The sequence below is a fragment of the Globicephala melas genome, chromosome 20, assembly GCF_963455315.2.
Source record: "Globicephala melas chromosome 20, mGloMel1.2, whole genome shotgun sequence".
In the NCBI taxonomy this organism is placed as follows: Eukaryota; Metazoa; Chordata; class Mammalia; order Artiodactyla; family Delphinidae; genus Globicephala; species Globicephala melas.
In genome coordinates, this window is record NC_083333.1 from 15,263,948 (window position 1) to 15,277,710 (window position 13,763).

The window sequence follows — 13,763 nt, forward strand, 5'->3', positions numbered from 1 at the left end:
CAGGTGTCGTGGAAAGTTGGTATTAGACCATGTAGTGTAAAGAATGTCTATAGTCTGTGAAACATCAGCTTCCATTATCTTCTGGGGATTTACTACAGACTAAAGTGATGTATTGTTTGGTCTTCTCCATCTTTCAGGTAAATGAATATCCAGGAATTGTCATCTCAAACCTTGAAATCATCATATGGGTTAATAACTCAATATCCACAATAGCAGATTTTTTCTGATGATATGCCAAAGTGTATTTATAGTTCTTAAATGTAAAACGTGATTCTGCTGTTTAAAATTGTCCGTATATAGCATAGCGTAAAGTCAAAACTGAGTCATCATAATGTATAATGAGTCAAATTTCTATCTGCATGTGAAATTTCTCTCTACATACACATTTTGCTGAAGAACTGTGAAATAGGACTTCTAGTTTTTCATAGCACTTACTGATTTAATATGAAGACAACTCTTTGAGGTCGAAAGGGTATTGTTTCCTCAGTCTTACTGGGTACCAGTCTTAAATAGTTAGGTAAGTCGCTTAAGGTCATAATCATATAGGGAATTGTACATTATGCCAAGCAAGGAAGGACTTTATCTCATAAGTGCTGGAGAACCAGATGAGATTTTAAGCAAGCAAGTGGTTTGATGTGTTTTGTACTTTGGAAAAATCATTTCAGTGACTACGCTGGAATGGAAGTGGGGAGATCTAAGCCCAATTAAGAAACTTGGAATATTCTAGGCAAAAGTTGGGGGAGGTGAAGTAGTTGAATGGACAGGAGAGGATTTAAGCGACAGCTTGGGGTGGAATTAGCTGTCTGGCTCCTGATGAGGGGAAGAAAGGGGTGGGGTGGGAACCTGAAAGAAAGTTGTTTTCTGGCTTGAGTGATTAAGGTTTCTGTACAGAATCTGTGTGCCATTCACAACCTTTCATTGTTTACCGAACCTGCTCTGCTCTGCTCTGCCCTGCTCTGTTATGCCTTCTTGGTGCCTAAGCTTGTCCCTTCCATCTGTAATTCTTTTCTTCACTTGTCTTTTGAAAGCACCTGCTTATTCTTTAAGAGCTGGGTTAAATGTCACACGCTCTGGGAAGCCTTTCCCAATTCTGTCCTCTGAGCTCTAATCACTTTAAAAAAAAAAGAAAACCATATCTCTGTGCAGCATTTAATCATGTTTCGTTAGTTGTCTCTTTCCTTACTCGTTTGTGAGTTATTTGAGGTCAGTCTTAGCCATCTTGGTAGCCCATTGGTATAGTCAGTGTGGCCGTCCCACAGTGATGGTGCTTTTCAGTTAAAAAGAACATGTAAGCCTGATTTTTTCACACCTGAAGATAGCATTTCGTCCTGTTGAACCTAGATTATTTTTTCCTAGAACAGCGCGAAGTGAATTGGATTTACATGTCCATGGCATATTTCTGCTAAAAGCAAGGAAGTGAACGTGGACTGTAGCTGGCGCACCACACAGTCAATCGTTAGCAACCCAGTCTTAGGTCCTGTGTGAACAGAAGTAGTCAACTGTCATTGACGTGTATTAGTGACGTCTGTTTCTGACAGCTTCAATACCATTAACAGTACTCCTAACTGGAATAACTACACTGTTAATTACAAAATAAAATTACGTATTTTAAAATGCTTTCCCCAGTTGGCACAAAAGTAAGGAATGTCCGAAGCACCCCCATAAAGAGAAGAAGTGGGAGCTCTTTATCCCAACCTGCTTTCTTCTGTTTCTAGAAAGTAAATCTGTTCTCAAAGCATGAAGAGTTGCTTCAGTTGAGGACAGAAAAAAGTGTTAAGAACTTGCTATGAGCAACTTTTGTTCCTGAAGATGTGAGGGCCTTTTGAAAGTTGTCTAACCAAGTGCTGACAGGTGAGTGTGATGCTGAGAGTTTCTGCTGAACCTTGGTAACCTTGAACTTTTGTGTTTAAAATTATGCAGGGTTCAGGGCTTAGGAAGTGAGGTGTGGCGCCCGCCGCATGTGGGGTATCTACTAGGAAATCCTCCAGGAAGGCTGGGGCTCCACAGGGCTATGTACAAAGTATAAAGTGGACAAAGAAATCTGCCAAGTGGTGGAAGATGGAATGGAAACATACTTGCCTTCGTCTTGGCACTGGACGCAGGAAAATTTTTAAAATCTCCAAGAATCCATACCCACAAGTCAATTTCCATGTGGGTGCATGGTTTGAATTCACACTACCTCTGTGGTCCAAAAACCCAAGCAGAGAGTCAAAACGAACCTAGGTTACTATTGTCCCCAGGTGATTGGCAGAAGCAAATCAAAATCATCTTTGGAGGAACTCTCCTTCAACTCAGGTTCAAAGGATTACCACAGGTAAGGCTCAAAGGAAAATGAATGGCTCACAGTCCAAAATCACAAAGACACAAACAAGATGCTGAATGAGAACCAGCAGAGACCACAAGCAGTAACAGGGACTTATCAGATGGAGAATATACAATAAATGTTTAATATGTTAAATCAAGCGGGAAGCTTGAAAATATGGGCCCAGGAATAAGAGACTATTAAGTCTATTAAGAAGGGAAAACGATCAAATAAAACTTCTCTAATTGAACAATGTAGAGATTGAAGTAATAAAGTGAGTGGTGCGTGGAGACTGTTCTTCCTTCTTCCCCCACCCCACCCACCCAGAATCTATTCTCCTTTCCTTCCTCTTAGCAATAAAAACCACGAGTTTTATCTGGGCATATAGTTGCCTAGCTAGTGACTGTTTCCCCCCTCACTTTTATTTAGATGATTGGTTATTAACTAATAGGAATATAATGAACACTTGTGAAAATATAAGTCATAACTCTTAATAACCTGTATCTAACCACACAGTTTACTTATTATCACATTTCCCTGCTTTTCCTGACACAAGATAATTAATCCTCCTCCTGAATCCATGTGGTGGTCATTCACTTGCTTTCCTCTCTAACTTTTATCTTTTTTCTCCCTCCCTCCCTCCCTCCCTCCCTCCCTCCCTCCCTCCCTCCCTCCCTCCCTTCCTTCCTTCCTTTCCTCCCATAGGTAGGTAGGTAGGTAGATAGATCAAGCATATTTTTGAGTTTAGGTCTTATATTTTATCAAAAAGTCATGCTGTCTATACTATACTATTTTAGGATTTTTCCTCTTAATATCCTATTACATCCATATTGCATTTTAATTGCTGTATAATATTCCATTGCATTAAAATGGATTATTCTCCCATTCATGGGCATTTAGGTTATTTCCAGATTTTTCTAGAGTGAACAGTACCACTATGAATATTCTTGTCCATGTGTCCTGCTTCACAAATGACAAAATTTCCTTTGGGTGCTTGAGTCAAATTGTGGGATCAGAAACCATGCATTGAATGTTCAACTTTAAGAGACAATACCAAACTGTTTTCCAAGTAATTGCACTAATTTACTCTACGTCTTTCCCAACATTTGGTATTTCAGACTTAATTTTTTTCCAGTTGAAGAAGTTTAAAGGGTATCCCACTGTGACCTTGATATGACTTTCCCTAATCACTAATGACGATATGCCTATATACACATTTATTAGCCAGATAGGTTTCCTCATTCATGTTTCTGCTCAGTTTCTCATTAGGTTATTTATGCTTTATTTATTGATTTTTAAATAAATCAATAAAGCATAAATTCCATTTGGAATTGATTTTTGTAAATGGTGTGAGGTAGAGATATAATTTCAACTTCTCCATGTGATAATCATTTTTTTCAGCTGCATTTATTAAACAATCAGTTCCTTCCATACTGATCAGACATTCCATCATTATCATAAAAAAGCTTCAAACATGCATGGGATTTTAGGCTTTTAATTTTTTCCCACTGGTCACTTTGTCTCTCCCTCACCAATACCACATTGTCTTTACTGCTGCTCCATACTAAACCCTGATATCTGATATCCCCTCTGCTCTTCTTTTGTAACAGATGTCTTGCCTATTCTTGACCTTTCCATCTCTATATACATTTTAAAAAAAAGCTCTATTGAGCTATAATTCTCATATCATACAAAGAGAAATCAGTACTTCATTCCTCTTTATGGCTGAATAATATTCCATTTATGAGTCTACCACATTTTGTTTATCCATTTAAAGTGTACAATTCAGTGAGTTTTAGCGTATTCACAGATATGTGCAACCATCACCGCAACACATTTTCACCACCACAAAAACACCCCACCCTTGAGCTATGACCCCCAACCAACTCCCTCCCTGCCTCAGCCCTAAACAACTGCTAATCTACTTTATGTCTCTATGGAGATTCCCTACTCTGGAGTGGAATCACATAACATGTGGACTTTTATGACTGGCTTCTTAGCATGTTTTCAGGGTTTATCCAAGTTCATCCAAGTAGCACGGTATCAGTATTTTATTCCTCTTTATGTCTGAATAACAGTCCACTGTATGTGTCTACCACATTTTGTTTATCCACTCATTTGCTGAATGTTTGTGTTGTTTCTGCCTTTCGGCTATTATGAGTAGTGCTGCTGTAAGTTTTTGTGTGGATGTATGTTCCTATTTCTCTCATGCATATACCTACAAGTGGATTTGCTGGGTCATACGGCAAACTCTGTGTAATCATTTGAGAAACTGCCAGACTGTCTTCCAGAACGGCGGCACCATTTCACATTCCCACTGACGATGCATGAGAATTTCAATTTCTCCACATCCTTTTTATTTCCCCTAAGAGTTTTATGGTTTTAACTTTTTTTTTTTTTTTTTTTGCAGTACACGGGCCTCTCACTGTTGTGGCCTCTCCCGTTGCGGAGCACAGGCTCCGGACACGCAGGCTCAGCGGCCATGGCTTACGGGCCCAGCCGCTCTGCGGCGTGTGGGATCTTCCTGGACCGGGGCACAAACCCGTGTTCCCTGCATCGGCAGGCGGACTCTCAACCACTGCGCCACCAGGGAAGCCCCTGGTTTTAACTTTTAAATAGGTCAAATGGTTTTTGACCCATTTCATATAATCATCACTTATGGTGGGAGGTAAGAGTCCAACTTCATTCTTTTGTGGGTGGCTCTTCAGATGTCCTGGCATCACCTGTTGAATAGACTATTCTTTCTCCCACTGAATAGACTTGGCACCCAAACTGTTGAAAATCAGTTTGCCATAGATATATAGGTTTATTTCTGGACTCTCAATTTTATTCCACTTTCCTGTATGTCTATATGTCTTGTGCCAGTACCACCCTCCTTGATTATCATTGCTTTGTGGCAAGTTTTGAAACTGGGAAGTATGTGTCGTCCTACTTTGTTCTTCTTTTTCAGGGTTGTTTGACTCTTCTGGATCACTTGAGATTCCATATGGATCCCAGAACCAGCCTTTCAGTTTCTGCAAAGAGGTCAGCTAGGATTCTTACCGGGATTGTGCTGAATCTGTGCATCAGCTTGGGGGTCAGTTTACCATGTTAACAGTGTTAACGTCTTCCTACCCATGAACATAGGGTGTTTTTCCATTTATTTAGCTCTTCTTAAATGTTTTCACCTGTGTTGTATGGTTTTCAGGATATAAGATTGGCACTTCTTTTGTTAAATTTATTCCTAAGTATTTTTGATACCATTGTGAACAGAATTGTTTTCTTAATTTCATATTTAGATTGTTAATGCAAGTGTATAGAAAGACAGTTGATTTTTTTGTGAGATCTTGTATCCTGCAACCTTGCTGAACTCATGTATTAGTTTTAATAGATTTTTGTAGATTCCTTTGGGGTTTCTATATACAAGGTCATAATCATCTGCAAATAGACATAGTTGCACTTCCTCGTTTTCAGTCTGCATGACTCTTGTTTCTTTTCTTTGTCTAATCTCCCTGGCCAGACTCTCCAGTATAGTCAGAGCCATCAGGGAGCAGATGTTTTCAGTGCCCCATGTGCACTGCAGCCTCTGTTTCCTGAGCGGGGGTTGGAGAAAGGGAGCCCACCCATCTTGATCAGACTCACCTGGGACTTGGCCTCCGACACTGGTAGCTGGAGGCAGCACGAGCACCTTTGGGGGAGAAAGTAGTCTATCTGGGAACGGGGAAGAGGGGCCTGTGGTTTTGGCTGCAGTGGAGCCTCCTTGTCGAACTGAGACGGGGAGAGCCAGCAGGTTCAAATACCACAGACTGACTTTTCTTACTGAATTTTTGTAGGTTTTCTTGAATAGATGTTTGTTTGTTCTTTGCCTTTAGGACCATTAGCAGAGGCTTAAAATTAAAAAAAAAATTTTGGGGCTTCCCTGGTGGCACAGTGGTTGAGAGTCTGCCTGCCGATGCAGGGGACACGGGTTCGTGCCCCGGTCCGGGAGGATCCCACGTGCTGCGGAGCGGCTGGGCCCGTGAGCCATGGCCGCTGAGCCTGCGCGTCCGGAGCCTGTGCTCCGCAACGGGAGAGGCCCCAACAGTGAGAGGCCTGCGTACCGCGAAAAAAAATAAAAAATAAAATTTTGTTTTCACCAGTTTCGCTGGGGAGGGGTCAGTGGAGCCCTTCTTAATGTATGGCAGACGTTGATCTCTTCTCTCTGATTTTAGAATAATCTCATCAAGTTCTTTGAAAATTCTGTTTTAATTTTTATTGGAATTGCAATGAACGTACAGATCAGTCGTTCTCTAACTTTAGCATATAACAGAATCACCTGGAGGGATTGTTAAACCAGGAATTGCTGAGCCTCACCCCTAGAGTTTCTGATTCTTGGGCAGGGCCTCAAAATTTGCATTTTAAACAAGTTCCCAGGTGATGCTGATGCTGGTGGTCCATGAACCATACTTTGAGAACCACTGCTGTAAATCAATTGGGAAGCATTGACATGTTTACCATGTTATGCCCTCCTATCATAAACATGATGTATCTTTCCATTTTTAAGTCTTCTTTAATATCTCAATAAAATTGTGTTTTCTGTAGAGGTCTAGCACATTTTAGTAAGATTATTACTAGGTAATTTATATTATCTGGTATAATAATATGATCTACTCTTTATATTTTTTACTTGTATATAGAAATTAATTGAATTTTGATATATGAATCTTACATCCATCACATTGCTAAACTCCCCTTTTTTCCTCTGATAAGTGGCCTATAGTTTGTTTTGGGTTTTCTATTTAAGTGGTTATATCATCTGCAAATAATGAATGTCTCATTTCCTTCTTTTTTTCCTTAAACCTTAATTTCGTTTTTATCATCTTATTATTCTGGCTGTGACCTCTAATCCCACAGTAAATAGAAGGGGGATAAAAGCCATGTTTGTCTTATTCGTTATCTTAATGAGAGTGGAGCTAACGTTTCCCCATTTAGCATGATGTTTGCCCTGTTTTGTTTGTTTTGTTTTGTTTTAGTAGATATTCTTTCACCAAGTGAGGAAGTTTCCTTTTACCTTAAATTATGAAGAGTTTGTTGTGTTTCTAGTGAATGAGGTTAAAGTGTATCACATGATTTGTTTGCATCTGCTGAGATCAGTATATGATTTTTCTTATTTAATCTATTACTGTGGGGAATTTTTCTAATATTCAACCATCCTTTAAACCATCCCTTAATTACTAGAATAATCACAGTTGTGTTTAAAATTTTCACATCCATAATCCATAATCCTGTACTTTTCCATTCCTCTGAGACTTTTTTTTTTTTTTAAATCAGGTTACTTTTGCCTGACAGAATGAATTGGGGAGTTTTTCCTCTCTTTTCTCAGACTAAGAACGCCTGGGTTTGAATCTTGGATCATCACTTACTGTTGCCACCTTGAGTCCTTTGTCTCAATTTCCTAATCTATGAGCTAGAAATAAAAGCAGTAACTGCCTCTCAGTGTTTTGGTGAAAATTTAATGAGAAAAAAATGCATCCAAAATGGTGACCGCAGTGTTTCACCGGTGGAGCTCAATTATTAATAATCACGGCCTAAAACGCAAGTTGCATTCATTCCATCGACCACTTGGGGGAGCCATATAGCTGAAAAACAAACAAGTTCCCAGCAACGTTAAGTAGAGATTCTAGTCTGAGAGGGAGAGTTAAGGGTCATCTAGTTTCATTCTCTCATTTTTGCATTCGGGGAAACAAGCTCAGAGAGGAGAAGTGATTTGCTCATAGTCATGCAAGTAACTGGTAATCTAAAGACTAGAGTCTTTTTATTCCCCAATTCATTAACGAATCACTTGAAAAAAATCAACTTTTGTTACAAGCCTGCTAGGTTCCAAGCATGGCTAAATTTACTGCTCCTCCTTGTATGTCTGTGCAGAGTTGAAGATCAGCCTGCCCTTCTCAAGTTCTTGGCTGATGAATTTGTGTTGTACTTTTTACTTCGTGGAGATCTGTGCTTAAAAAGGAATAGATTAACAGATATCGTTTAATACATCCCATGCCCTGATATATACACAGTTCTTACAAAATACAGGCAATGGGCATTGCTTTCAAGAAACTTACTGATACACAAGGATAAGGACACACACACACGCATACTCTCTTGGTGAGCTCATCCAATTTCAAACTTGAAGTATTCCCTGTAAGTGGTTAACTCTCAACTTTATATTTCCACCTGGATCTTCCCCCTGGACTTCAGGCTCATTCATCTAACTTCTTACACAACCTTTCCACTTGAAAGCCCGTGCGGCATCTCACGTTCTTGTTGAAAACAGGCTCCTGGGCTTCCCTGGTGGCGCAGTGGTTGAGAGTCCGCCTGCCGATGCAGGGGACGTGGGTTTGTGCCCCGGTCCGGGAAGATCCCACATGCCGCGGAGCGGCTGGGCCCGTGAGCCATGGCCGCTGAGCCTGCGCGTCCGGAGCCTGTGCTCCACAACGGGAGAGGCCACAGCAGTGAGAGGCCCACGTACCGCAAAAAAAACACAAAAAAACAAAACAAAACAAAAAAAACAGGCTCCTTATCTTCTCCCATCCTGCTCCTCCAGCAGACTTTCTTACTTCAGAGAAACCCCATTCTTATGTTTGCTCAGCCAACCTTCCAGTTGCCTTTAAACCCTTTCTCTCATTCTCCACATTGAATTCACCAGCAAAAGTGTTGGCCGTGATCTTCAGGATAAGTCCAGAAACCGACCACTTCTTTCCACCTCCACTGCTCCCATCACGGTCCATGCCACCATCATCTCATCTCTGGTTGTTGCCATGGCTCCTAGATGATCCCCCTGCACCTGCCCTTCTGTAGCTTACTCTGCAGAGTGGCAGAGGGATGCTGTTAAAAATCTCTGTCGTGTCACTCAGTCCTCAGCTCAGAGACCTCCAGTGGTGTCCCATCTCACTCAGGTCCTTGTAACCGCGCTTCCGCTGGTGTCTCCAAATATCTCTAACCTTGTCCCCTACTCTTTCCCCACCTGACCTCTCAGCTTAGCCACACTGACCTCCTTGCTGTCCACGGCACATGCCAGGAAGCCTCCCACCTTAGACCTGTCTCCCTCGCCTGCCATTCTCTGACCCCAGACGCCTGCAGAGCTCCCCCCTCACCTCCTTCCTTCCTGTCTGCACCCTCACATCGCCCCTCACCACTCTTCAAAATTGCAACAGCCCCCCACCCTCACTTCCTTTCCTTCTTCCATAGCATGTACACCCCAAATTCTAGATATTCCATTTATTTTGCTTAATGTCTATCTCCCTCCTGGAGAATGTTAGCTCTGTGAGGGCAGGGCTTTCCATTGTTTATTGCTACATCTCCAGCACAGAGCAGTGCTTAGTGCATTGTTGGAATGAAAGATACAGACTTCAGGAGCTAGTCTGTGTGAGGCAAGGGGTGCTAGGAAAACATTAAAACAGTTTTGCCCTGCTTATCCCTGTTTGGTTTGCAGCAAGTTTCTGACTCCCTCTTGGTGTGGGCAATCATCTAGCCCTGTCCTTGATCTTACATATGAGTGTGAGGGTCTTTTTTTTTTGCTCTAAAATTATGGGATGATTATGCAAAAGTTGCTGTACTGCACTCAGAGCCCGCAAGTCCTCTAGTTATTGTGAGGCAGGAGGCGGTGCTTCTTGGCTGGGAAAGTCACTGGCCACAAGATGGGTAAGATGTGATGAGGCAGACAGTGATGCTGCGTTCAGGAGATGTCTGGAGATGGTGGAAGGCAGGTCAGACAATGACAGAAGGGTCCTTGAGGGGTATGATGGGAAACAAATCTAAAAAGATAGGTTGAAGCCATGTTTGCAGAGATTTGTCTCCAGGTCAGAGTCCAAACTCCTTAGTCTGGAATTTCGTGGGCGAGGCGCAAATGATTTCGAGCAGGAAAGGACCCAAATGGTATTTTAGAAAGATTCATCTATGCAGGATGGATTAGCAGGAGGTGATTCTGGAGTCAGAAGACTGTTAAAGATTTTTAGTCTTGGGTGGTAAGGGCCTGGACTCTCATGGGGACAGTAGGACTACAGCTGGAAGAACAAATGTGAGATGCGTTCTGAGGGAACTTGGAAGAAGACCTGGAACTAGAAGGCTGGAAGTAAAGAAAAGCAAAAAGAGAAAAGTCACTTAGATACACAGCCAAGAATGAAAGGAAGAAAGAGGAAGGCCAGAGAGAAAGCTGCCTTGTGGAGGAAGATGAGAGTTGCAGGGACTATATCTTAGTGAGTTGGAGCCGCTATAACAAAAGTACTTTAGATTGGGGGACTTCGAACAGTTATTCCTCGCAGTTCTGGAGGCTGGGAAGTCCAAGATCAAGGTGCCAGCAGATAACGGTGTCTGGTGGAAGCTGACTCCTGGCTGGTAACAGCCACCTTCCCACTGTGTCCTCACATGGAAGAGAGAGGTAGTGTGTCTCTTCCTCTTCCACTCCGGGGACCCCACCCTCATGACCACCTGTAACCCTAGTTACCGCCCAAAGGCCACCTCCAAATTCTGTCCCATTGGCGATGCGGGTTTCAACATGTGAATTTCTGGTGGGCGCCCACATCAGTCCGTAGCACAGACTCTCGGTGTTCCCCAGGTGAGGAGACTCAGGGTTGGGGTCCCTTTCTGAGTGTTCCCGAGCAAAGCACCAAAGTTCAAGAGAATATTCTTTTCCACACGGGAAGATCTGTGTTGTCTGAAAGCAGGACTGTAGGAAGAGATCAAACATGCTGGGTAAGGAGCAAGCCGGAGAGGTCGTCCTTTAGGAGGAGAGAGGTCTCTCGCTGGCGGAGACAGAAATGTGGCCTGGCTGGAGCAAAAGAGCAAACATTCAGAGGCAGAGGTCAGGAAACACGGGGGAGCTTATTGCTAGGTGATGCTTCCCAGGGAAGAAGGAAGCACAGTTAGCTGGCAAGGGTGGGATTGGGGCTTGTTTAAGAGGGGGAGGAACCGGGCAAAGGACGGTGATTGCAGAGCAAGTGCCTGAGCTGAGTCTTCGTGACCAGCAAGGTTAGATAGCCCTCACCTCTGCCCCGACTCTCCGTGCCCGTACCCTGCTTTAGTTGATTGCTTGCATTTATCGCTATGTAAAATCATCTTATTTATTATTTGAATGTTAACTTATGCCTTCCTCTTTAGAATGGAAATAAGGAGAATCTAACGTGTGAATGACGACAACGGTGAGGTTACTGGCCAGGAGCAAAGCCCGGGTGCCAAACGCACTAGGATCCAGTGGAACCTTCCAGCCGTTGATCTTACCATCTTCTCACTGTTACTCACTCCTCTCCTGTTCTTGCTTCCTTCAGAGCCTGCTTAAAATCCATGGTCAATCACTGAAATCATTTTCTTGCCCCTCTTCCTTGTGGGTGTGGTTTCCAAACCGTAACCCTGATGTAATGTCACTCTTTACCCAACCCAACCCTCTACCCATCTGGCACCGCACAAGCTTACATGGTACAACGATCCTGTGTCCAACAAAAAATACACGTACCCTTTCTACAGAAGAGGGTGCAAGGTCCCTGGGTGATGTTCAGTCTTGCTATCCTATAACTTAAATAATGTGATATAAAGTGAGCTCCTGTTAATATCTCTGTATTAGATGATAAGGGGAAAAGAGAAGAAAATAAAAATGTTTGCTACATACACATACAGAGACGTATTCATAACAAAGTTAGGAAGAAATACTTACAACAATGATAGTCCTTCATAACAATGATGGGCTTCACTGGTCATGTGATTGTAGCTGATATTTATAACTACCTTATTCCACTATTCTTTCCATATTTCCTCAGCAGGCACCTTCTAGTCATGCTTCTTTGCCTGGTGAGGTGATCCAAACCTGCATTCCTGAAAGGACGGGTCCTGCCTGAATTGGATTGTAGTTTTCCACAGGGCAGGGTAGTACTGAGACCCTAAACAATCTCCTGTATTCCAGCCTCAAACTCTTGCTCAGCTCTGCTGTGGAGTAGAGTCCAATCTCCCCTTGGGAGTCGAGATCAACCACCCTCGCCAGTACAACAACGCCTGACTCTGCCTGTCAATTCAGCGGCATGAGGGTCTCAAAGTGGCCGAGTGGGAATACTCTTAACTTCCAGTTTAATGGAGTCACTATTGTATCTCCTGGTGGAAGCACTCCTGCCTTTGGAACTCAGACCTCTAGACCAGCAGAGCGTAAGGTCATGGGAACAGGAAGCAAAACTTTTGCTAGCGGATCAGTAGGGGTAAGAGTGAGTGGTACCACTGCCATTTCCACCTCTTGATTCCTGGACCCATGAATCTTGGCTATGGGAGAGATAGCACCATAGTTTAAAAGCTGATTTAGAGCATAAACAGACTCCTGAGAACATTACCCCAGGCTTGCAAGGTTAGGGAACCAAGGTGGGAATTCTGCCAGCTGCTGAGTAGATCTATTCCAATTTTGCTTTTCAGACTGGGTGAAATAATCACAGGATGGGTTCAGAGATGCACTGGACCCACTGTGAGATGTACCTGAACTAAAACTCCATTGACCACCTGACCTCCATAAGCCCCTACCCTGACTAGTGGACCACAGGGACATTTTGGGTCTCCTGGAATTAGTGTCATTCTGAGCTGGTGTCCAGTAATTTCCCAAAGTCTGATTATTTTCTTTCTCCAATGCACAGTCATTGGTGAAAGGCTGTAGGTGCCTTTGGGGGAAGGCTAGGAGAAGGATTAACGGTATACACTTTTGACAGTGTCCTGGGGTCTTTCCTCAATAGGAATGAAGGGAAGGTGGTCTTCCCTTCATTCAAGGGGTTCTGATTCTGTAAAACGGCTCAAGCTGGGGAATTGATTAGGGAGCCACGACTCTTTATTTTGGTGATTCAACTTAGCCTTCTGTTCACTCAGCCTAAAACTCCTCTGCTTATACAGGTCAAGCAAGCCTTTTGTAGACGGCGCATCGCTTTCTCCTCTGGCACACCGTGATCCCCTGCCAGCACCATAGGTCTCTGTGACTCAGGCTCTTCTGATCGCATATTTGTCTCCACTGTCCATTATGGTCGTCACACCCACCTTGTCTTCAGCAATTAAGGGCCAACATTTGGTCCCTGCCACTCCAAGATCCAATGATCCCTCTTGTATTGAAGGATCCCAGCTCACTGGCAGCAGATTCCACTGTAACTTCTCACCATCAGAGATGGACAAGCACAGAGCAATTCAAGGATGCTAGGCTCCCCTCGTATATTCTCACAGTCGTGGTGATGGGCGTGTCCCCTGGACCCTCCTGCAGTAAGTGAGCAGGTCTTACGGGACAAATCCGCTCGAACATTCCAATCTCCCTAAGCCTTTGGCTGCCTTCCTCTACAGTATACCAAGGCAGTTCTGATTTTTCACCTTCATTTAGTATTTACCATCTTTTTGTCCATGTTTTAGCCACCAACCACCAAAAGTACCATGAGGACCCTTGCTAACCCCTTGAGCTACAACATCAAGTCCAGAATTTCTGTTTAATGGGCCCATATCAGTAAATTCAACC

At 43.1% G+C, this 13,763-nt stretch overlaps 1 long non-coding RNA gene across 2 annotated transcripts in view; it reads left to right on the top strand.

Annotated features, from left to right (window-relative positions):
• Positions 1-9,490: 9,490 nt before the first annotated feature.
• The window catches only part of LOC132594282 (uncharacterized), a 195,803-nt gene continuing 191,530 nt past the window's right edge, over positions 9,491-13,763 (top strand). For both annotated transcript variants that reach the window (XR_009560467.1, XR_009560468.1), the window contains exon 1: positions 9,491-13,516. This is a non-coding gene — a long non-coding RNA (uncharacterized lncRNA). The remainder of the gene's footprint in view (positions 13,517-13,763) is intronic.